This window comes from Mus caroli, unplaced genomic scaffold (genome assembly GCF_978045245.1).
Source record: "Mus caroli unplaced genomic scaffold, Mus_caroli_1 scaffold_3, whole genome shotgun sequence".
NCBI lineage: Eukaryota > Metazoa > Chordata > Mammalia > Rodentia > Muridae > Mus > Mus caroli.
The window spans coordinates 52,146,023-52,170,708 of record NW_028227258.1 but is presented as its reverse complement, the minus strand read 5'-3'; the positions used below and the strand labels follow the sequence as shown (position 1 = coordinate 52,170,708).

The 24,686-nt window shown below is 48.0% G+C and overlaps 1 long non-coding RNA gene across 1 annotated transcript in view; it reads left to right on the top strand.

The window, feature by feature from the left end:
• LOC110291498 (uncharacterized) overlaps positions 1-13,447 on the top strand; it is a 133,360-nt gene extending 119,913 nt beyond the window's left edge. Inside the window, exon 4 of the long non-coding RNA XR_015046684.1 lies at positions 13,360-13,447. This is a non-coding gene — a long non-coding RNA (uncharacterized LOC110291498). The remainder of the gene's footprint in view (positions 1-13,359) is intronic.
• The last annotated feature ends 11,239 nt before the right edge of the window (positions 13,448-24,686 follow it).

Sequence of the window (24,686 nt, the reverse complement as noted above, 5' to 3'; positions counted from 1 at the left end):
GCACGTCCTCCCAGATACTTTGAGTCCTCTCTCAAATTACCCATAATACCCATGGGTGTAAATGCTATGAGGATAAATTGTTACACTGTATTCTTTAGGGAGCCAAGACAAGAACAAAAGTCTGCATGTGTTCAGTACAGATGCATTTTTTCTTTTTTTTTCTCTTATTCGCAAAGATTATTGCAGTTTCAGTAGCTATAGCGACCTCCAATCCGCCCCTCATGACTTGGCCTGGGAAATGCCAGGAATTTGGCGGTTTGGGTGCCAACTAGTAGATAGACTTGTCTTACCTTACCCATTGGTTAAATCCATACACACAGAACCTATAGATATGGTTGCTACAATATTGCCAAAATCCATTTCGAAACTCATTATCAGGTAACAAAATCAATTTTGTTTCTGAAAATTGGATTCTTTTAAATTATGAAAACCTCACATTTTTCAATAACTAAGTACACTCGAGCATTGCCTTAGTGGTGTTGGGATCCACTTTTTGTCTTTTTCAATCTGTCATGGATTGATCCTTTGGTAAAATACAACAACACAGCAACAGGGAACTGGAGAAAAACATCACATGCTTAGATGTTACAGTAATGTCAGATTTTATAAGTTCCTAGAGTATTCTTTGTTTTCTAACAGTTTTATTAGGAGATAATTTATATACTGTACAATTCACCCATCAAGTTTGTATGATTCAATGTATATATATATATATATATATATATATATATATATATATTCATGCATACATTATATTCTCAACTGTAGAACATTTCTATTCCTCCTAAAACAAACTAACTACTCAGTGCCAGCCAGTTACTCTCCCTTTTCCTCCAGGTCCCCGTTCACCAAGCCCTAGGCAATCACTAATGTACTTTCTGTTTCTGTAGAATTATAAATTCTAGACACTTCACAGAACCATGATAGATCAATATGTGGCCTTTTGTGAATGACTTCCTTTTAAGCCTTTTTTTTTTATTACAAGTAAATCTTGTTAGTGCTTGAAAGAAATATGAGTGAATCCAAGCTAAGGCCAGTTCCAGAGATCTCAGTGGAACCACTCAAAGTGGTTATCTTAGAGCTCAGTAAGAAAGCATAGTCAACTATTGCCATCATAAGGGTGGGTGAGTGGGTAAGGTAAGACAAGTCTATCTACTAGTTAGCATCCATACCACCAAATTCCTGGCATTCCCCAGGCCAAGTCATGAGGGGCAGATTGGAGGTCGCTACTGCTGAAAATAGCTACTGAAACTGCGAAGTCTAAATAGCAGTGAATGCACAAGACTTCCTGAAGAAGCTTAGGCAGAGGCGTGGGAGTCGAGGGCCCTGATTCATTTGCACAGTGTGTCCAGTGGCCTCAGCGCAGTGCTGAGCACGGTGCGTGTCCCTTTCACTGACACCTGCAGTGTGTTTGAGCTGTCAACACCTTCCACAGGACCCTTCCACCACCGCTCCTTCTGTTCCCAGTGTACAGGGTGACTGCCTGTGACCCAGAGCTCTACAATAGACAACCAGAATCCCCCCAGGGTTCTCTTCACACATGACTCTTTTTTAATCCAGCATCAATTGTGTCCTTGGTAACAAGCAACCTGGGTTCCTGCTGCAGCCAAGATGCAGGGAAACTACCGCATGCCAACTGTCTGCCTTGCTCCCAAATCCTAAGAAACTGCCTCCCCTCCTATTCTTCCCCTGCCCCTGCCCCTGCCACCTGCTCACCCCGCCTCCACCTGTCTGACAAATGAAGAATGGCTGGTGTGCTTGTGGACGGTTCCTATAGTTCTTGGCAGGATCTACTTTCTGTCTTCTCACAAGGTAAAAAAATGTTCAGTCAGCACAGGTAGGCCCAGAGAAGCTTCCCTCCATCAGAAGGAAGCCAGAGAGGCAATCAGACAGAAGTGACAAGTGTTTCCCAGTCTCTCTTCTGCTGGAGACTGTGACAGGCATCAGCTCTGTAAGGTTGGCGATGACCCTTGGCAATAAGTGCTGGAGAAGCTTCCAGGAGTAAAGAAGGCTCGTGGGATCCGTGTGATCCCTGGGGTATGAACACGCGTGTCAGACAACAACTGCTCATATCTCCCACCTCTTAGGAGGTAACTCAACACAGGTCACCCACACAGCCTTTACCAGATTTTCAAGGATAGCTTTCAGGGTTGGCTCACTAGCTACCCCCCCCCATCAGTTTTGTTTGTTTGTTTTTTGTTTTCCTTTAAGAATTAGTATAAATGAGATACAGAGCAAGCAAGGCAAAGAGCACTGTCTGTAGGCCAAGCCAGTCTGTGGTCATTCAGCACACATTCAGAGGCTGGGCCCAGGCTCTGCAGACACTGTCAGAGTGTGGACATTACAAGCATTGCTTTGCTGCATGGAACCAGCACAGGCAAGCAGCATACAGGAAAGAAGGCAGAGGAGATCAGGATGGGAGTAAAGGATGGAGAAGGAGCGGAAGGTCACTCACATCCATAAGGATGGCAGAGGTAAGTCCTGGATGGAGAGGGCAAGGTGAGTCTGACTCCTGGTATGGGGGACAAGGGGGTATGAAGCAAGTTCCTGACTGAAGGAGGCAGGGCTGAAGGGAGTTCTGAAGCGAGCATTTGCTAAGCACAGGGAACCACAGACAAAGGGGCACAGGCTATAGAAGGTACGATGCCCGCACTGTGAACAGGGTTTAGCAGGGGACCAAGGAGTCAGCAAACATGTCTTAGGGGCTTCTAGTTCAAAGTCACGTGCCTCGTGAGCTGAAGAAGCACTGCAGTGTGGGCTCCCAGGAGCCCCCTTCTCCTAGAGCTCACCCTGGGTACCAGCGCCCACTGATTGTTATGAGTAACAGGTTCAGCCACGAGAAGGCCCATGGCTGGCTAGCCGTCTGCACTAAGGCAGGGGGAAGCTCTCCTTGGTGCTTGTGAAGACTACGCCCCAAATGTGCATCTGTTTATAGCAAAGATCATGCCCTGTTCAATTTCTCCAAGCACTTGTTTTCAGTGGCACTTTGTTTTCAGTGGTTAAGCAGTGGTTAAGCACTGAGTCTCTGATTTTCTTTTTTTAGCACTGGCTTAGATGATTGCAGATGTTCACTGATCTTTCTAATGAGTAATAGTTTCCTCCAATCGCTGGCTCCCTCTTCCTCGAATGGCCCATTGTCTCCTCTGCCTCCATGGCTCACTGGTCCACAGGCTACTTACAGTGCCACCCATGTGGACTACCCTGTACAGCTTCGGTGGCATCGTTTTCAGAGCCCACCAGCTTTGCAGCATGGGCCAGCTCCTCCCTTATCTTCATTGCTGACCAGTGTTCCACCGTATAGATGATATACCACACTTTGTTTATCTGGCTGGTAGACGTGTGATTTGTTTTGTCTTGTCGGCTATCATAAATAATCCTCCTATGAAGGCTCACACACTGGGTTTGAGGAAAAAATAAAGACTGGTTTATCTTGCATGTACACACCCAGGAGTGGAACTGATGGCTCATACGACAACTCTGTTTATCTTTTTGAGGAACTGCTCGACTGATTTCCACAGAATCTGCACCACTACGTTCCATCAGCAGGGCAGACTTTCTAATTTCTCTCTATCTTTGTTAACTCCTGTTCTCATCAGTGTTTCTGCTGTGCTGTGGCTTGGGTTTCCAGTCCCTGGTGATTGATGAATCATGTGCTACACCCCCACTCTTGAGTTCTGCACTTATCTCTTCCCTGACTGGTGGTAAGCAGTTTTGCTGCCACGATGGAGTAGCTGAAAAGTGTGACGACGGTGTCACATTGAGGAAGGTGGGGTGTCAGTTCATGAGCTTTTGCCTCAACTGGAATGTTCGTCAGCTTCCTACCACTGTAGCACATACTAGAGAGATGTTAACTTATAAAGAGAAAGGGCTCACTTGCCCTTTGATGGACATGGAAATAGAAAGTAGAATACTGATAATTTAGAGATGGAAGTGGTATCCTGAAGAAAAATTAATGTGCATTGCTAATAGGTAGCAAGTTTGTTTTAAAAAGGATAAATGTTCTGGAATTCACTGTAGTGATGGCTACATGACGCTGTGAATATACTGATTAACGGTTTGAAAATCTTTAGTCCGTTGCTTATCAGACACCATTGCCTTTGGGCTTATGGTGAGGCAACATACCACAGTGCAAACATGTGGTGGAGGGAGACACTTATCTCCTGGCCAGGAAAAGAGAGAGAAAGGCCCAGCAGTTTGAATGTGTTAATCATAAACTCAAAGTCACCAATAATATGTTGGTGCCACATTAAGGAAAATAAATTAAAAATACTTTCACTTGGACTCATTTAACCAAAATCAAATCCAGATTTGAAGTCTCTGATTCTCTTCCCCTGTGTCTTCTGCTGTCTCCAGTCTGTCTGTTGTATGGGTCAGAATCTGTGTCTGCCTGAATGTGCCTTGTGAATCTGTCTATCCCTATGTCTGTCTGTGTATGTCTCCAACAAAGGGCTTTGTTCTGTGTTTATCGAGCAGCATAGAAAGCATCACACGGGATATTTTATAGAGATCATTAACATAGTTGTACAAGGGACTGAGTCACTGACTCCAACTGACCCCAGCCGACCCAGACAACAAACAAACAAACACCTTCACAAAATATCCAAATGCTTCAGCCAGCACTTACAGGTGATATTTGTTTTATAAGGCTGCTTTTCCACCTATATGTTGCTTTCAACAAATAGCTGACATAGCACACATGCAAACACATATACATTGCTCCCTGGGTCTCTCGGGAGAGTACATAATTCAAGATGACTGCTATGCATCAGTTTAGGTTGTAAGAGTTTGTCATATGGGAAATCCCCAGCAAGTAAGGTTGGTTGTTACATTGTTCTCTCCTAGGAAAAACAATGTTACACAATTAAACAAACAGAACAAACACACTAGGAATAATAACTCCAAGCTTCAAGTGACTTCAAGGTGCATCACTCACACTGTCTCTGAAGCCCAGCAAAAGTTCCAGTCTCTTTGAATGTCAGAGCTATTTTCACAGTAATGCCTCCCACTGCAGAAAGAGACTGGGAGCCTAAAACTTCCTTGGAGGTCACTTTCCAATGACATAGAGCCTTCTCACTAGGGTCCACCTCTTCAAGTTTCCACTGTGGTCCAGTAGTGCCAAACTTGAAGCCTTTAACACGGAGCTTTGAGAGTCTTTCTAGATCCTCATTGCAGCAGCTGACTACATGTGTTATGTGTTCTGGACTGTAACATAAAATGCATTTGTATTCTTAATACTGCAAGCCTCTGGACCAAAGCTCTCCTAACGGCTATCATCAGTCAGAATGGAACGTGTCACCCTTAAAGAGAAACATTGTGCTACCAAACAATCACACCAATGCAATAGCAAAAGCAGATTCCTAGCAGAGGGCCACTGGCTAAGTCAGCCCTGAGAAAAATCACCTGGGAGCTCCAAAAATAAACCTCATTTTAAAAAATGCCAAAGTCCCAAGCCAGTTTGAAATGAATGCAATGGACTATTTGGGACTAGTTTTTTTTTTAAGGCTTTAGAAATATTTCCATTATATTTTAACCCTCTGTTAATCAGACAAACGTTTTTAAATATCTGACATTATTTCATGAAAACAAGGATGTTTAAAATAGTCAATTTGGGGCTGCAGGGATGCTTCGGGATTGCTCTTACACAGGACCCACTTTTGGCTTCCAGAACTCACATGGTGGTTCACAACCATTCCCAGTTGCAGGCAATCCAATGGCCTCTTCTGACAGCTTCAAGAAATCGGGAATAGGGAAGACATGGTTGGATAGATGTACATGCAAGCAAAACACTCATTAAAAACAAATAAACAAATAAAAACCTTTTGAGAGAGAGAGAGAGAGAGAGAGAGAGAGAGAGAGAGAGAGAGAGAGAGAACTCATTTGCTTTTCCAGGCATGGCAAAACACACCTGAAGTCCCAGCACTTGGGAAGCTCAGACAGGAAGACTGCAAGTTTGGGGCTGTGTAGTAATGCCCTGTCTTAAAAGCAAAATGATGCTGGATCCGGTGGCCTGGGCCTTTAATCCCAGCACTAGGGAGGCAGAGGCAGACAGATCTCTGTGAGTTCAAGGCCAGCCCTGTCTACAGAGTGAGCCAAGGCTATATAGCTAGATCTTCCCTCAAATAAACAATGCAAAAATTAAAAATAAATAAAAATAAAATAATGAGACATACCCAACCTATTCCTGAGTCTACTCTTGGTGGGCATGTACATGCACACATTTGAATGTGTTCAATTTTGTATGTGTGCTTACATATACATACAGATGTGTGCTTGCTCTGACAAAGCTACATTAGAAAGCCCCACTGTGCCTCTCTCAGAGCTCTGAGGTCTTCGCTGCCAGGAAGGCCACCAGGCTGTTCAAGGAAAGCAAAAGCTGTGCCTTCCAGGAGGAACCCAGCTTTGTTGTTTCCCATCTGTCTGTCCACTGGTCTGTGGAGACCAGCTCGCACAGCTGCAGTGACACGGCATGAGTGTCAGTCGATTACAGGAAGCCCCTCTCTTAGGGGAAGCCTCCTGGGCACACAGGCTCAGTTCTGAAAGCAGGACTTTCTGCCCTTAAAAAGAACCTCTGGAGGTTCAGGGCCTGGCCTTGAGGTTCCTCACAAGGATCTTTTACCAGCTCATCCTGGTTTCTGGCCTCACGGAAGGCATCTACCAGCCAGCTGTGGGATGTTAGGTATGTTTTTGGAAAAACAGTAGGGACTTTCTGTGCCCAGGAAGACGCCCTTGCTAGTTAAGTCCTCATCTCTTGGCTCAAGGCTTTGTTCTCTCATAAAACACACATTCCTGAAATCATACGAATACTCTTATAATTGAATAACTTTACCATTTCCTCAGAACTTCCACATCCAGGGTAACCATCCAGATTTAGCAAAACAGGGGTGTTAAAGTTATGATCTCGGTCTTACTAATGAACATTTTCAGTCAGTTTTCTGTCGCTGTGAGAGAATACCTGAGACGGACTTATAAGATGAACTTTTTTTGTTGTTCTGACTCATGGTTTCAGTTCCTGGCTATTTTGCGTTCCTGCCTTTGGACCAGTAGTAGAACACATGGCAGGAGAACACTGCTTATCTTTCTGTATCCAGGAAGCAAAAAGAGGGGAGAAAGATCAGAGATCCAATGGCTCTGTCAAGAGTACACCCACAGTGAGTTAGTTACCTCCCTTTTACCAGGTCCCATTAGCACCATCACATTCTCTTGGGAACAAACCTTTAACACATGATCCTTGAGAGGACATTTAAGGAGGTCAGTGTCTCATCCGTCAGGCCACTAATCTTTTAGACTCTTTCTCCCATTACCTTCTCCCATCTATTAAGTGACCAGGACCACAGGAGGGGTTCTTTCCTAAGTGTCTCCAGTCCTTCCCTTCCGTGACTCATTTCCATGTCAGTATAAACCTTCAGCTTTCCTCCAGAGAGCACAGAAAAGAGCACTGCAGGAGACTGCCTACAAGGGACAGACCCAACCAGTCGGGGTGTATGTAGTCGTGAAGGCAGGTTGAAAGAATCAGTACAGGAATGGAGGAAACCAGGGCTGGATGATCTCAATCCTGGACTAGCCAGTCTGCCCTGCTTCCGGTCACTAGACTCTGTGAGTCTGTGATGTAGCAGACACAGACATACAGGCTCATGGTTCTGATAAGCCTCTGGTTCTTTATCAGAGCAATGGGAGTAATAAGGGTGCCTGCCCCTGAAGTGGTGATGAGGTTTCAGAATGATGATATGCATAGGAGACTCAACACCCTGAGGCTGGAGAGGTGACTTGGCAGTTAAAGAGAGGTGACTCAGCAGTTAAAGAAAGGTGACTCGGCAGTTAAGAGCCCATACTGTGCTTATAAAGGACCAAGTTTAGTTCCCAACAACCACATCAGGCAGCTCACAATTACCTGTGACTTCAGTTCCAGGGGATCCAACACCGCCTTCACACATACACATACCAATGTGTGTGCATCCACACACATGCCTAGCACTCTTGGATCGTGTACAATACCAACAAATGTTGGTCTGCTAGCTAAGCATGTCCCTCCATCGCCCACACAGCTCATGTTTCCAGCCCTACTGTATGCCTCTCTCTAGCTTCTTTTCTCACCCAGTCCCACTCTTGCCAAGCTTCCAGCCTTGAAGAGGCCCCTGGGATTTACATGTGAATCAGAGACAGCTGGGACCAGAGAGGATCCAGGCTGCATCTGAGTCCCTATCACCTCTGTGCCTCCTGGAAGTCAGGCTGAGTCCACAGGCCCAACATCAGGGACCAAATCCAAACTCCTTCTTCCCTGTTTATCCCATCAGTATCCCTGCCATCTAACTTGGCCCAAGCGATAGGCGCTGAGGTTCAGCTCTGGTCCTCAGATGTAGCTAAGGCTCTTAGCCAGGAAGCCACTGATCTGGGTCCCAGTGGGCCAACCCATGCTGCAGACAGGCTCAGACAGAGCATGCTCAGTCTGATGGGGATCCGTGTACTCCTACTAGTGCGCCAGTGACATCCTAGAGGAGGTCAGGAATCCTTAGAGGTACTGACTATTTCCCTAGACCCATGCCCCAAGAATCCTTCAACCCCAGCTGCATCCTTCTCCAGCCACTTTTCTGTTAGTTTTGATGAGACACCTTACTCCACCAACACCCCCGCCCCCAATCCAGATTAGACTGCAGCAACGGTGGTCCACCCACAGACTGTGTGTGTTCTAGCCGAGCAGTCAATCTGCCAAGAGCTCCTCAAACCTGGAACCCTAAACTCCCTCCCAGCAGAGTGGGGTTGATAACACTTATTCTATAAGGTTATGGCTGGGATTAAGCAAGATGACTTATGGCGCTTCCTAACACTCTGGGCACACGTTCAAAGCTCCTGATCAGCGTTTCCTTCTCTTCCCCTGGACAGAAAAACCACAGGCCAGAACTTAATCAGGCAAGAAGTGGTGGGTCTTTCAACACTCTCTCCATGCCCTAAAATTGACTAGGGAAGAAGGGATACTGTCTCAGCCCAGACAACCCAAGATGGCGCTAGCAGCGCTGCCCCAGGGCCCAGCAGCGCCACCCCGGGGGCCCAGCAGCGCCTCCCCGGGGCCCAGCAGACGCTAGAGGATCTCTGCTGCTGCTCTTTGCCTGAAACATCTAACTTCGAGAAGTCTCTTTTAATGTCTTACGACTTTTTAAAAAGTATTTTTGTTCTCCGAGAATTTTAGACAATGCATTTTGAGCATATTCACGTCCCCTCACCCAGCTCCTCCCAGATTCACATCCCTCTTCCCTACGCACCCAATTTTGAGTCCTCTTTTTTATTTTGTTTTTTTTTAATCCTTCAAATCTAATTTGGGCTGTTCCTTTGGGGCTATCCACTGGAGTGTGGCCAACCTCCCAGGGTCCAAATTCCTAAAAATAAAAGGACTTCTCCTTGCTCATTAGCTATCAGTTGCCAATAATTCCTCAGTTGGGGGCAGGACTTTCAACATAAAAGTGTAAGTCAAGCGCTGTCTGCTGAAGGCAGAGCTGACCTTTGTAAACAGGCTGCAGTGCACCAAACGTGTCCCCAGAAAGGAAGGCTTGGTGACTATTGCAGCGAGCATTACTTTCCAAGCGATTCCTAGATAGAGCCCTTGTTGTTAGTGGCATAAAGGGCAGAAATTGATAACAACTTTGTAAAAGGCTTCACTAGACTCTGGTGGTAGGTAGAGCCTCTGCCTGGGACACAGGTGACAACGAGGCACATGCCAGCATTTCCGATGGCTCTGGTGGCCATGTCTTTTCCTCCTAACACATTTTTGTGAGGAAGAATGGCTGGCGCACAGCACAGCCGTTGGTGACAGGGCAACTAAGCACAGAGGCACAACAGCCAGACCTCTTGCTCTGCACCCAGCCGCCCAGCCGCCCGGGGCCTCGGTTTTCTTGCCTGCAAAATGAAGAGAGCGAGCGGAGGGGAGCTGGGGAGCATACGCAGATCACTCACGATGGGGCTGGCAGGAGCTCCCCTCTACATAAGTGTCAATTGTTATTTTGCAGCCAACTAGAAAAGTCATGAGCTATATTTGCCTTTCAGTGAAATCTCCAGGGTTTGCTAGGTATGCAATTGTATCATCAGTGAATAACAACGGATTTGGCCGTCCTTTTCCCCATAATCCCACTTCCTATTCTAACTTCCTGCCATGTCCCATTGGCTATAAACTAGGTCCTTGGGCCCTCATCAGAAGGGCAGTAGCCAAACTGAGTTTTCTAGCAGCTTCAAGAAGGATGGATGCAAGATCGAAGGTGGCAAGAAGCAACACAGTGTGGCTGAGACGCCATCACGTGCTGTGACAGTGCTTTGGCTGTTCGTAAGAGACTAGGAAACAGGAAGGAGGGGCTCCAGGGAAGAGACACCATGTAGTCAGAGGAGAATAGATGGGGCAATGATAAGCATAGACATAAGCCAGCATCACGAACCGCCAAGCCAGAGTCATTATGACTTATTCAACTGAAAAGGAGAAAAAGAAAGGCAAGTGTTCCGTTCATGGTTTGCTTGGAAGCAACAGAGCCACTTGCAAGTACTCAACTAACAGAATTTGGCTGTTTCTAAAGTATTTTACAACTGATTAATGCTCACACAGTGATTTTTATAGTTTCCAAGGCAGCCTCCTGTAATTGGTCTTATTTAGTCCTCATCAAATCTCCGTGGAGATGTTCCTCAAACTTTGCATGTAAGGGTTAAAAGCCTGGGGAGCCAGGTCACCGGGGCTTGAAAGCTAGCCATGGTACTTGTTCTGTGGCCATTGGCAAGATTATCATCTCCCTTGGCCAGGGCTCTGTAGGGCTCTGGTAGATTCTGCTTTGGGCTTGATTTCTTCAGCCACGCCACTGAGACATGTGCAGAAAGGGGAAAAACAAGGAATAAACAGAAGGCAGAGGTCAAGAAGCCCATGGAGGGTGGGGCGACAGAGTTCTCGGGCAGCCATGGGCCCACAGGGAGTCTGTGGCTCTGAGGAGCATCCTAGAGGATGGCTATGAGGAGGAATGGGTGTGGTGAGGAGAAGTAACAGTGGACATACAAAGGGTGGACTCCAACAGGCCTGACCATGGCAGGGTTGGGAGCAGCCCTTTGGCTACAGTGGAAAATCCCAACCAGAGGCATGAATTCCATTCAACAAATATTTATGGAGCCTACTCAGTGCTAAGAGTCACTAAGTCCAGTTCTGTTCTGGTACTATGGTGCTACTGGCAAAGAGAACTTGGGACCAGTGGCACAGACAAGGAAGACCTGCAGGAGCCAGCTGGGTACCAAGGACTTGGTCTCATGTGGAGGCAAGACCCCCTGTGAACCAGAGTTCAGTGGCAAGTGGACCCAACCCTCTAGCAGAAAAGAAGAGAAGAGACGAGACGAGATGAGACAAGACAAGACAAGACAAGACAAGACAAGACAAGACAAGACAAGACAAGACAAGGAAAGGAAAGGAAAGGAAAGGAAAGGAAAGGAAAGGAAAGGAAAGGAAAGGAAAGGAAAGAAAAGAAAAGAAAAGAAAAGAAAAGAAAAGAAAAGAAAAGAAAAGAAAAGAAAAGAAAAGAAAAGAAAAGAGTTGGCTTAGTCACTGGTCACTAGTGACATGTCCAGGCAGGGCCCAGTGACTCTGGGAGCTAAGGAGAACAAAATCTGATCCAACAACTATAGCATGGGCCAAGCTGGTCTGAAAAGAGGCCCCAGGAGTCAAGTGGAACCAAGGAACCCTTTCCTCCCTGCTCCAACTCTGCTCTCTTTTTTCTTCTCTCTCTCTCTCTCTCTCTCTCTCTCTCTCTCTCTCTCTCTCTCTCTCTCTCTCTCTCTCTCTCTCTCTCTCTCGGGGTAGGGGTTCTCCTTGTAGCCCTGGCTGTTCTGGAGCTCACCCTGTAGACCACGCTGGCCTCAAACTCACAGAGCTCCCAAATGCTGGTGTTAAAGGCACGCATGACCATGATTTAAATCCCACCTCGGCTTTCTCAGGAGTGCCAACAGTGAAGATGCTGAGCTTGGGGACAGGGTGGAGGCAGACTCTCTTCCTGAGTCTAGTTTGACTCAGGAAGGTCTGACTGATACTGACTGCCCCTGGCCTCACTCACCTGCCACTCACTGTCCTGCTTTACCACAAATCCCTGCCCCACCATTAGCAGGCTAATCCTACTCCTGCACCCCTCCGTGCCTAGTCTGAAGATTCAGTTCGGTCTCAGTCTCTTGCCTCTGACTTTCTGCAACTGGGTTCTAAGACCTCAGGTTGGTGGTAACCTAGTTTCAAAGAAAGGAACCCCAAAGAGTGAACGGGAAACGTCAAAGCATCAACATCACCCAGTGCCTGAGAACTAACATGGCTGGGTGAGAGAGGCCTCACAGGGCCTTTCCTCAGGAAATAGCGCTCCAAAAGGTCAATGCTGAGGGTGCCTGGGTGCTGAGGCTGCGTGGCGAAGTGTTACCCAAGGATGCCTCCGGGCTGTAAAGCTGCTTACAGTTTATAAAGCAACGTCACACTGTGTTCTTACAGAAACCCCAGAACCATGGTCACCCCGTTACACAGATGAGGAAACTGAGGTGTGGGGTGGTAAATACCACTGCTGAGTCAGGCTTCTACTCTGCCCATGAGACCAAGGTCCCTGCTCCCTTCTCACCCAACATCAAGAGGACTGGCAAAGCCTCTACGGCACAGGCTGTACCACATTTACAGGTCCTGTCTGCATCTGCCTCCTTCAGTTGCCCTGGCCCTGCAATGTCACCTGACATTTGCCCGAAATGTCCTTTCCCATTCTCTCCCATTCTTTCTTTAAGAAAGACCATCCTCTCTCTGTGTCGCACATCTGCATGCTAAGGCACTGCTGGCTGTTCAGAATGCATGTATTAGCACTGCCCCCCAAGCATCACATTCAACTATTTGTGAAGGAAAGAAGGAAGGAAGGGATCATGTCTAAGGAGCCAGAAGTCTTTAGGAGTTTGCCTCAGGAGAGCACCATGTCATCATGACCCCTGGAGGAGCTGAGGCCATGGAGAGTGATTTCATTGGCACTTGGGCCCATCAAGGGTCACACATCCTCCTCCTCCTGGCAGTCTCTTGAGGACATTACTCAGCACATCTTCAGCTCCACCCACTCGATTTGGGAAGGGACAGCTCATGGCAAAAGCATTCCTGCCTGCCTCCTTCTTTCCTCTGTCTGGAATCTCCCTAGAGGCACCTGCTCTGTCACCACTGTCCCTACATCAGTGTCCCCAAGGAAATCTGCCCTTGCATCTCCTGCAGACCTCCCATAAACTTCAGCTAGGGGTGCGGGTGCAACATGCTTGGCCAGTGAGTGATGCACGCTGTTCTGGGGGCCTGGGTAGGGTAAGGGCCATGGTGCCAGCAGCCATTTCTCTCTCTCTCTCTCTCTCTCTCAGGTCAACACCCGGCCTTCACTCCCACAGAAAGAGCCCACCCACTCCACACGGCCTTCTGGAATAGAGGCAAAGGATTCCCCAAAGAAGCCCCCCTTGACCCGGAACCTGGACCTGCTGGGCTGCAGAGATGTCTTGTCAGGAGCCTCAGCTAATCCTTACCTGCACATTTGACACCCTACCCAGTGGTCCTTCCTTTGAGGAAGCCCGGGTCTGTAGCAGGAAGGCCACTGGGTTTGGCCAATCGCTGGCATTTCTCTGAGGATCCAGTGGCAGTGAGGAAGTCTTCTAAAGTGTGCAAGCTACAGCAGGGCTCTGGCTTCAGAGAAGGGCCTTAGTACCAAGAGGGCTTTAGGATCTTCAAGCAAAGACAGCTGGAGTCTAATTGCACAGAGAGAAAGACAACACAGGTCTCCATCTCCTAGACCCTCTGAGTTATCCCTGGGGGCTATGGCTTGGAGTAAGAGGGTTATGGAATGGGGGTCTGGGCATGAGGTTATGTGCCCTAGGGATGCTAACCTGGGTCTCAAGCTCATTATAGAGTGGCATATCTCAGAACTGCTCCTCTGGGTGATAAGTTGATGCAGGAAGCAAAGCTGACTGAGGCTTCTCCCCTGCTGCCTCCAAAACGCTGGAGCAGCACCCCGCCTGCTCCCTCCTGCTCCCTCACACCCTGTCTTTCCCTGAATCCCAGTCCCAGGAAGCAGTGCTGGCACGGGACTCAGACCACTGACTCATGAGTGGCGGCGGCAGCCTCTGTAACCGCACTCACACCAGCCACATGTGTGTGTGTTCCTTGCATCCTGCTCATTCCTCCGGCCAGCGGGCTTCACTCCAGCTGTGGGAGGATGACTACCATATCCAGGCCAGAACTATTGCCCCACAGGACACAGTTGCTCAGGGCGCTCATCACAGAATTCCTCCACAATGCGGTGGACACTGTGGACGCCGACTGGCACCTCACAGCTGCTCTCTCTGCACTAATCCTGAAGCACAGTCACAGTTCCACTCCCCACAACAGAGGGTCTTGCTCTGTGGCCCTAGCCCGTCTAGAATGTCATCAATCCTCCTGAGTATGTACCATCACGCGCACTGTCACTGGTACCCATCACCCTGGTATGGAGCCCACGCTCTGTACGTAGTCTAAATTCAGACACTTGGGATATGAACTGCCCCTCCCCTACTTTCTTCCTTCTCTGTCCCCTGGTGCTCATCAGAACCTGAATGCCCTTGCCCAGTCATATCTCTGCTCCCATAATGCACCATGCTCACTCCTGCTCCCTAGGGTGTTCTCAAAAGGCTCTCCCTGACCTTCTAGCAAGTCCTATCATTTCCCAGGACTCCTCAAAAGGCAAAGTCACTGTTGGGAGGATGGGACAGCTGCATCCCAGCATGATTTCAGGAGTCCAGCGGGTCTTAGACTATAAGATCGAGGCAAGCCACAGGGCCAGCCGTTGGAGGCCTGAGTGTGAAGTGGTGCAGAGAAAGCTGTAGAAGTCTTGACTCACTAGTTGAGTGACTATAGGTCACACATGCCCTTGGGATTTTTGACTTCCTCCTCCATCCCAGGAAAAAAAGCAAGAAATATTCTGATTTAGCTGGTTTTCACCAACCCCCTCCTTCCTCAACCATCCCCACCCTGCCTGAGCTCACAGAGTAGAAGGCTCCTGGAGATCAGCTTAGTAAGGAGACCAGTTCTAGGCCCTTCTCTCAGATGTTTCAACTGCCGCCACCTTCTCCCTGTTCCTCTTTCAAGGGAAGTAAAGAGGCTCAGGCCAAAGGCAGAAAACAAATCCCCTGGGTCCCCGTGGCTGAGGCTTATGGCTCAGTTCTAGAAGGAGTCCTGTAATTAAGGGGTTAAAAGCAGCCCAATAGTTCCTGGAGTCAAAAAATGAGACAAATCACCCCAATGCTGGGAAGAACTGTGGGGGAAAACAGGGTTAGTGGGGGAAAGCAGGGTCAGTGGAGCAAAGCAGGTTCTCTGGCTCTGTTTGGCTCCTGATGCTGGCCTTCTATGAGGCCTTCTCCCAGAATCTTGGTCTTCATATCTGTAATACCAATGCCCCCCAAGTGCTCAGCACACAGCTAGGGAGGAAACGTTCAGTGAAAGTCACTACCTCCTCTTCAGCATGGAAGACCAAGGCTGGGCTGTCTCCTCAGGCTTCAGCCATCAAGGCTGTGTGGTAAGATGACAACACATATCCCCCAGGGCTATAGCAGAAATCAGTGGGTTCCTAGGCTGGGACTCCCCTAACACCACTGAGCCTCTGTGCCCACCATCAGTCACAGAGAAGAGGAAAGACAGCCCTCCATGGCCAACCTGAGAGTGTTCCCCATTGCTCAGAGAGCCAGGCTCCTGACCCTTGACCTCTACCTTCCTGCCCTCATGATCCTTGGTGTCAAGAATCTAGCATCCTTCCCTTCTGAGTAGGCTTGTCTACTTCATATCCTCCTGTCTAGGAAGGCTGCATGCTGCTCACAAGGTGGGGCAACCAAGGCTGCGATGGCTCAGAGGCCATGTGTTCTGGACCTTCATAGGCCCAAGTGTTCCCTAAGAATTTGGGTTCCCCAAACCCATAGACTTAGCAGAAACACCGAGGAGAGATTCCTCTTCAGACTGAGCTATATCTCACTGCCACCTCCCAACAGGAAGCTCCCATGGGCCTTGATGCAGAGAGGGGCAGAATAGGTTTAAGGGCAACACAAGGTTTAACCCACAGCAGTTCTATGCCTGAGGCTAGCTCACCACATAAAACTGGGCTATGCCAAGGATGGATTTAACTCTACTGTCGCACAGCAATGGGGTCTATAAACAGAAGATAACCATCTTCCCACAGAGGGCTGGCCTTAGTGCCTGTATTAAGGAGAGAGAGAGAGAGAGAGAGAGAGAGAGAGAGAGAGAGAGAGAGAGAGAGAGAGAGAGAGAGAGAGCAGAGCCAGGCAACAGGGAACATGGTGCCCAGGCAGAGGTCACAGGACAAGGACAACACCAGGAGCCTTTGTCCAAAAAGCAGATGGGAGCAGATAATGTCTTTTCATGACACGTTCAGGCTTGCTGGGCTTCTGGCCAGGGTACACCCAGCTCTCAGCCTTCCCCACAGGCCCGGCAGTCTCACTGTGTCCCTCTGCCTCACTGCCTCCCTCTGCCTTGACTCTTTCTGGTGAGAGAAGCAGCAGGACAGAAGGATGTCAGCAGCAGCAGTCCCAGGCAGGGCTGAACCTGGAGCTCTCATCTCTGGGGACAGGGACGGTAGATGTAGGTCACTTTTGATCTCCCCCAGGGTCTCCACTCATGCTTGCTGAGGCCTGGGCAGGGCTAGGAATGGAAGCTGAAACCATCCTGGCCCTGGGGGCACTCAGACCCTACTACTGACCCAGACTATTTGAAGGCACTGTGAGCCAGCTCACAAGCTCACAAGCCCGGAATGCCCAACAGAGAGGGAGGACTCTGATGGAGGATGGAGAGCAGAGCCATTCCCCCTCATCTGCAGCACTCGGGATGTTTTCTAACTGTGATATTTCTGCTGAGGGCTGGTAGGGGGGTGGTGAGGGGTAGCCGCATGAACCTGTCCAGAACAGAGTTGTCCACTAGCAACCAGCCCTTGACGGGGCTCCCCTTCCTCGCTGAAGGCTCCCAGCCTCTGCTGCTCTGAGTCCTCACTAATAAGCACACCAGTGGCAAAGAAAAACTATCCCCCCAATCCCCACCCCCACCCCCACCCCAGTGAGACCTTTAGTCTCTGGGAGAAGTGTGTGGGTTTTAGCGCGCCCCCCCCCCCTTCACTGGCAAAGGCAGGCAAGCTGCCAAAGCCCTGTAGCTGTCAGCTGGTCACCTCCCTGTGCAGAGGAAACTCAGCAAACCGCCTTCCCTTTCCTGTGTTCTTGTGACAAGCTCCAGGCTCTCTTCAGCTCAGCCCTCACTTCACCCCGCCAGCCTTTAAGCGCAGAGACAACAAGGGCACCGACATGGTGGTATGTGTCACCCAGGGCCTAGGGATGCTCTTTCTCCATCCCCACCCCCACCCCCCTACCCCCGCCGGAAAGAAAAGGACTGAGGGTCTTTGGCTACCCAGTGTCTCAGCTACCCTGAGGTTACACGGCTGCTGACCTTGCTTACCTGTCACAGATGGCCCTAGGCTTTCGGGCTTGGAGACTTTATATACCTGTTTCCTCTGACACAACCTGAAGTCAGCAGAAACTAGAGTCCTTCGGCAGCTCGCTTAGACAGACCTGTAAAGGTCCCAACTCTAAGAGGGGGCACAGGTTTGGGCATATACTTCTAGGGGAGCCTTCCAGGCTCCCACAACCCTGATTACAAGATTGCTGCAGTGCCCATGCATTAGCAAAGCCCAAGTCTCAGCTAGACTTGGATAGAGAAAAGATCTCCCAGGACCCACCTACAGATAATCAGCATAGTGCAGGAGCCTGCCAACAATCGGCATAACAAACAGTGCAGGAGGTAAGCATACAGAGCCCTGGAACCCTACGGGCTAGGTTCAAATCCCAGCTCAGCTACTAGGCAGCTCTGTGCCTTGACCTTTGTGCCCCAGATACCTGGAAAATGAAAGCAGCAGCCAGACCCAGAGGCTCACTCCTAAAAGGTCAGCACTCAGAAGGCTGAAGCAGGAGAATCACAAGTTTGAGAACAACCTGGGCTGCATGCCAGGCTTGAAGCCAGCCTGGGCTGTAGAGTACCTTATCTCAAATATCAAAAAGTAAAGGCCGTAACAGTGCCTCCCCTATAGGATAGTTATAATAAATGTGTATGTTCATACATAGAAAGGACTTAGGGCAGTCCCTGATATAGGAAATACATACATATATATACATATATATATATACAGTATATACTTACTGTTATTTAATAATAATTATTTTATTACTTAAGAGACTATGAACACAGGGCAGGCAAAACCCTCATTCCCTAGAGGAATGTCTGTAGGAGAACATCAAGCTTGTTTTGCCAGCAAGGACTGTCAATCTTCACACCGGTGGCTTACCAAAGAGGTTATATTAGGTAATAATAACCATTAATAGCAATTTCCCCTCCAGCCAGGCACAAACCTACAGAGCCTGAGGGAGTGTGAAATTTTACTACTGCTGAAGAGGGAAATTTGACTACTGGGCAGTTTCCATTTTTAGAACCCAGAAAGTTATTCTGAGTGGAGGCGTGGTGTTTTCTGGTCTTTTTTTTTTTTTTTTTTTTTTTTTTAAGTAGCCTCCAGCATTCTAACAATCTCCGCATGCATGCCCCTTTGCAGGAAAATCAGGGCACAGTGGGAAGCCTCATCAGACCTCCAGGTTGCTAGGCAACGTGCTCCCCTTCCCCAGCTGAGGCTAGAAGAGAGCCAGGGTAGGGGCCACCCCTCTACCCACCCCAGGTGCCAGAGCTCATTAGCAGGCTCAGAGCCCCTCTCAAAAGTAGCCAGGGAAAAGAACTGTGATTTCTTCTGAGCTTTGACAATGTGGGACCCAAAGCCACCAAAACCTTCTGTACAGCCAGGCATGCTTTCCCTTTCTTTTCTTCTTTCTCTGTGTTCTGTTTTGTTCTGTTCTGTTTTGTTTTGTTTTGTTTTGTTTTGTTTTGTTTTGTTTTGTTTTGTTTTGTTTTGTTTTGTTTTGTTTTGTTTTGAAACAAGACAGTGTCCCTCAATGTATCCTTGGCTGTCCTGGAACTCTTATGTAGATTAGGCTGGCTTTGAACTCTTGGAGAGAGAGTTAGCTAGTTGGCCTCTACTTCCCAAGTATTGGGAATGATTAAATATGTGTGCTTCCAGCCCTGGCTTTTACAGGCATGCTTTCTATAGGGCGTAAGGGGAGGCTGAAACTAAGCTGTCTACAAGTGAAATGGGTAGGGGACAATTCACTGGTGTCTACCTTAAGCATCTCCTGGTCGCTGCCATCCTTTGGCTTGCAACTAAACTTCTCTAGTAACTGTATCCCTTCTGTGTCAGGTCTCTTTCTCTGCAGGCCTTCCTCTTGCAGTCCTACTGTGATATTCCAAACGTTTCTGCCCATCACAGATCCTTAACTTAGTTACATCTGCTACGTGTGTGCCAAGATATGGGGAGAACGTTTCTTTGGGCATGATTATCCAGCTCACTGCCCTAGCCACTGTCTTCATTGTTGTTCTTTTCCTCTTCTTCCTCCTCTTTTTCTCCATAAGATTTATTTTTATTTCCTTTCTGTGTGTTGTACAGCAGACTTTTCCTGCAGATTCAACACACATGACTACTCCCCCACATAGGGAGCCTATCACAACATATCAAAGTATAGACACCACTAAAGGCCAACTTAGTGAACCAATGAGTTTTTAACACATTTTTGTTGTTGTTTTGTTTTTTGTTTTTGTTTTTGTTTTTTTTTTTTGAGACAGGGTTTCTCTGTGTAACTCTGGCTGTCCTGGAACTCACTTTGTAAACCAGGCTGGCCTCAAACTCAGAAATCCGCCTGCCTCTGCCTCCTGAGTGCTGGGATTAAAGGCGTGCGCCACCATGCTCCGCTGAACCAATGAGTTTTATTGAGGTTGATCTTTAAAGGAATTTGGGGAAAGGATTACTTACAGGAGCAGAATGACTCAACGACAGATGCATCACCAAACCCGACACCAGCATAGGTGACAGCTCACAAAAGCTGAATATCTGGAGCATACTGCAGAGCTTGCAGGGCAGCTCAACAGGTTGAAAAGTGTCATTTCCAGATGACTCAGTTGGACTAAGCCTCTTCCTGGCAGCTCAGCTGGTTTCTGCTTCTTTTCAGGCTGCTTAGTTGGCCTCTTGTTTCTTCCAGGCAGCTAGGCTTATCTGTCTTTTTTGGAGCCTGATTTGTCTTAAAGTGATACTGAAGAATCTTAATAGGCTTTTCTTGGGAGGGAGGGACCTAATGGATTTGATCAGTTTCAGGAATTTCCTGAAGCTTTCTGAGTTGTTTACTGTCTGTATGAAGATGATACCCGCTCCCCCTCCCCCCCAAAAAAAGATGGAATGTTTTATTCTAGGAGGAAACTGCTACACAACAATTTATTTTTCAGACTGTGTGTTCTTGTACAGTAAGCATGCCTGCTCTATGCGGAGATGGGAAGAGGACTTCAGACCTCTTGGAACTAGAGTTAAAGGTGGTTGTGAGCCACCATGTACATGCTCAAACCAAGCCCTGAGTTCTCTGCAAGAGAATGTTCTTAAATGCTGAGCTATCTCTCCAGTGCCCCCACTGTTTTCTTCTAACAAAGCTGACCAGTGGATCATCACTGAGCTGCCTGGCATGTTAGATCAGTTCACCATGGCTGGGCACCATATAACAGCCCAACATGACTGAGCACGCAGCCCTACTGTGAACTCCACGCATGAAGTCATCATGCATGAACCTCCAAACAACTGGGACTCTGGAATCAGAGAGGCTGGAGTGTGGGGATGCTTATCCAACCACTAAGAGCTCCCTCAAGACCTCTGGTTACCTCTGCAAACAGAAGTAGGATGCGACAGACTAGGGTTCAGGACCGTAACAACTTTTCCTTCAATTCTATCTTTGGGGCCATTGAGATGGCTCGTTGGGTAGCACTAACGGATGAGCCTAATGACCTCAGGTCAGTTCCCCAGGACACAAACAATAAATGGTAAGAGCTCACTCTCACAAATTGTTCTCTAACCTCCATGAATATGCAAACACAAAATAAATGAGTCATAAAGAAAGAATATTTAATTTTTTAAGTCAGTAAATAAACAAAGGTAGAAAATATAAATCCTTCAGAACTCTCCAGAGCTAGGGAAAAAAATGTTATATAAAGAAAACTTCCTTCTAGATCTTATTCTGTTGAGATAGAATCATAGCTTTGTGTGTGCATGTATGTGTGTGTGTGCCTGTGTGTGTGAACGTGTACACATGTGAGCTTGCATCTGTGGATGTTTGAGGAAACCAGAGGTTAACATCAAGATGTCTTCCTCAATTGCTTCTCTATTTTTAGAGACAGTTTCTCTCACTGGGCCTGGACCTTCCCACTGTGGCTGAACTAGCTAGCTAGCAAGCCTTCTAACCCCTCCCATCTCTGCCTCTCCGCACTGAGGGCTACAGGTGCATGCAGTGACACTTGGTTTTGTTGTTGTTTGTTTCAGGTTTGTTTTTATTTATTTTTAACATGGATGCTGGGATCCGAACCTAGAGTCTCAGTACGTTACTCATTAAGCCATGTCTGCAGCCCCAGAATTGGAAGTTTAGACAAATGTAAGTGGATGGATGGGAGAACAGGGAAAAGTGAGGGGCTCTGGGAAAGGAAGGGAGCCGCTTACTCTAGCACTTGCTGTGAAGACTGCCTCCTGAGAGACACTGTTTCTTTTATACGATGACGGTTTGTTTTCCTCAAATAATAATGTTAAAATACCAGTGAACCATGCTTAAGACCAATGGCCTTCGGTGTGGCTTTACTCCTTGCGGACCCTTTCTAGGAATCTCTCAAAAGAGACCGTTAATTGTTTATAGTAAAAACATCCCAGCTGCCCACATTACGTTCCTATTATCTAGGTTTTAACCTTATCAACAGTAATCCTGACCAGTGCACTCCAGGAACTACCCCGTGGGCTCCGTTCAACTGTTTAGCAACCCTTGAAGATAATTATTTCAAAACTCACCAAAACCCTATATATATATATATATACTTATCACCAAAACCCTATATATGGCTAAGGTAAAGACAGCAAACTCTATCCTGTACTTTGTGTACTGAGGAGTGTCTTATTCCTTCTGTGGGTGCCTCTCCTTCTAGTAAGGTTTAAAGTCCCTTTAATAACCCAAAACTGTACTTCATACCATCTGGCCCTGCCCTAAAATTCCTTTCTGTGGTGAAGTCAAGGAACCCAAAACTTTGGAACAGTTTTGGACTAGTTTTCTTGCCCGTATGTAAGATCATTTTCTTTATCTTTTTTTGTTTGTTTGTTTATTTTCTTTTTTGAGTCAGGTCTTGCTATTGAAAGCCAGGCTGTCCTGGAACTTGCTCCATGTCAAGTAGGCTAGCCTCAGACTTATAGCAAGCCTCCTTCCTCTGCCTTTGCCCTGCTGGGAGTGCTGGGATTCCAGATGGGCCTCTTCGGTGTCCAGTCTCCTTTTTTTTTTTAAGGCTTCAGAGAATCCTCCTCGTGGATAGACCACAATTGGTTACTCTGTTGATGGTTTCTGTGGCCACCGGAGGCTTGAAAGCAGAGGCGTTCTTCTGTCTCCTCCTCACACCATTCAACCAGGCCTTGGATGAAGGAAGTCGGGACTTCCCAACTCCTCAGAACTGACAGAACTTTGTTCTCTGTGGCTGAGCCTCCTGGAGACAAGGAACCCAATTGTCTGCTAGAGGGAGGGATTCTTATTTGCAAGGAAGCTTCCATGGCAAGCCCACAAACATCTCTCCCAAACCAGTTCAGTTATCACAGCGCAAGCACCGCCTCCAGCATCAGAAAAGCCCGGGGGCTGCATGGAACCTGAGCATAATTTGATCCAAAGATTCTCTTGGCTCAGTCTTCATTCTTGTATTAAAAATAGCATCTAGCCACACTGGGGTGAGGGTGGGGGAAATCTGTCCTGGGACTTCCACCAAACTCCCAGGATGTATCATCAAAGCACAGGTTTAGATCATGTGCCCACGTCCAGACCAGGGAGGACAGAAAGTCCTGAGGGATTGGGTTTATATCAACCGGAATCTGGAGTTAAGGAGTAGTAGGTGGATTTCCCAAAGCTAGTAATATCTTCCAAAGAATCCTGACTTGTAGAGAAAGGGTAGGTAGTGACCTATGAGAGGGTGGAAGAGAATGTGGGCTCAAGGAGAACCAAGCAAAAGCTGTGAACCGTGAAACCCCATGCCTTAGGTACTATAGAACCTCCAGAAGTGGCTGCATCTTGAGGACCATAACTGAGCCCCACAGCAGGGGCTGGAAGAGGGGGTCTCACAAAGCAGCACAGTGCATAGACCCGTTCCCACATGTCCATGTTCTAGAACTACCGGAAGGTACAGGCATGCACCTAATATGGTGGGTACTCCATGAGAGCTACAGGAGTGCACATGTCAGGGGTCTGGGAAACAGGATGGCTCTTAGCATGTGTACTTGGGGACAACATAGGACAGCCCCTCCCATTCCTAGGAGTTTGCCAAGAGCAGAGGCCTAGAGAATACGTGTTAGCTGAGAAATGGACACTTCAATGTCTCTCTCTTGCCCCTGGATGGGTAACTTCTGGTGAACAGCACCCCCACCCTCAGAATCTCCTGCAATGATAGGCCTGTGGCCACCCACTGTCTGGCATTCCTGGCCCCATTACTGCAGACTCACTGCAATCTGGCTGATCCCAGCTTCCTGAAGCAGGCCCGCAGGGTCCAGAGGGGAGACAGTGGGTAGCTCAGGAACCAGGACCTTAGAAGAGAGAGGCACCTTCCTGTTTCTGCTCCTTTGAAAAAGTGATCAGGAAGTAGACTTTCTGGATGCTGGAGTGGACTTCTTCTCCAGTCCCAACTCAGCCAGGCCCTCACCAGCTCCCACGTAGGGAACCAGGTCCCTCCAGGTCCTGCTCCTAATGCTCAGTTAATGCACCCTTCACAGCTGCCCTTAAATTTACCTATGTTCCCTGACTGTGATGGTCTGTTGTGATTGCCTGTGACTGTGTGTTACCATGAGCTGACAAGTATGGCTGAATGTGACTGTGGTTGGGTATAGTGGTGCCAGTCCATGTGTGACTCAGAATCGCTGTGTAATTGTATGCAGCTGGGTCCCATTACGCACAGAAGAAATGGCTGGTTGTGCTTGTGCCTGGTTATGTCTTACTGTGTGATCTGTACGATTGTATGCTGCAGCCCATTAATGCCTGCCTATGGACACGTGTGTTCCATGTGGCTGTGTGCTGCTGAGTACGGTATGTGTTGGATGTATCTATGAAGTAGCTGCGTGCTAGCTGAGCGGGGCTTCCTGTGATCCTTCATTTATCCCTGTGTGACTCAAGGCCGAGACACAAGAAAGATTAGGGGTCTGCAGCCTGTATGCTGTGGTAGGGGAGAGGTGGTAGTGTGTGTGTGTGTGTGTGTGTGAGAGAGAGAGAGAGAGAGAGAGAGAGAGAGAGAGAGAGACAGACAGACAGACAGACAGAGAGAGACAGAGAGAAGAAACAGAGAGGCAGAGAGACAGAGACAGAAAGACAGACAGAGAAATAGAGACAGGGAGAGTTAACTACATGTTCTTTTCTAAGTCCCGTCCCTGAGAAGGCCGAAGGCTTCCACTTATGAGAGGAATCAGCACAAGCTACAGGATGCTCTTCCCCTGGGTCCCTGACCATTTTTAGAGTGTTTTCTTGGAAGTCAGGCTGAGCTT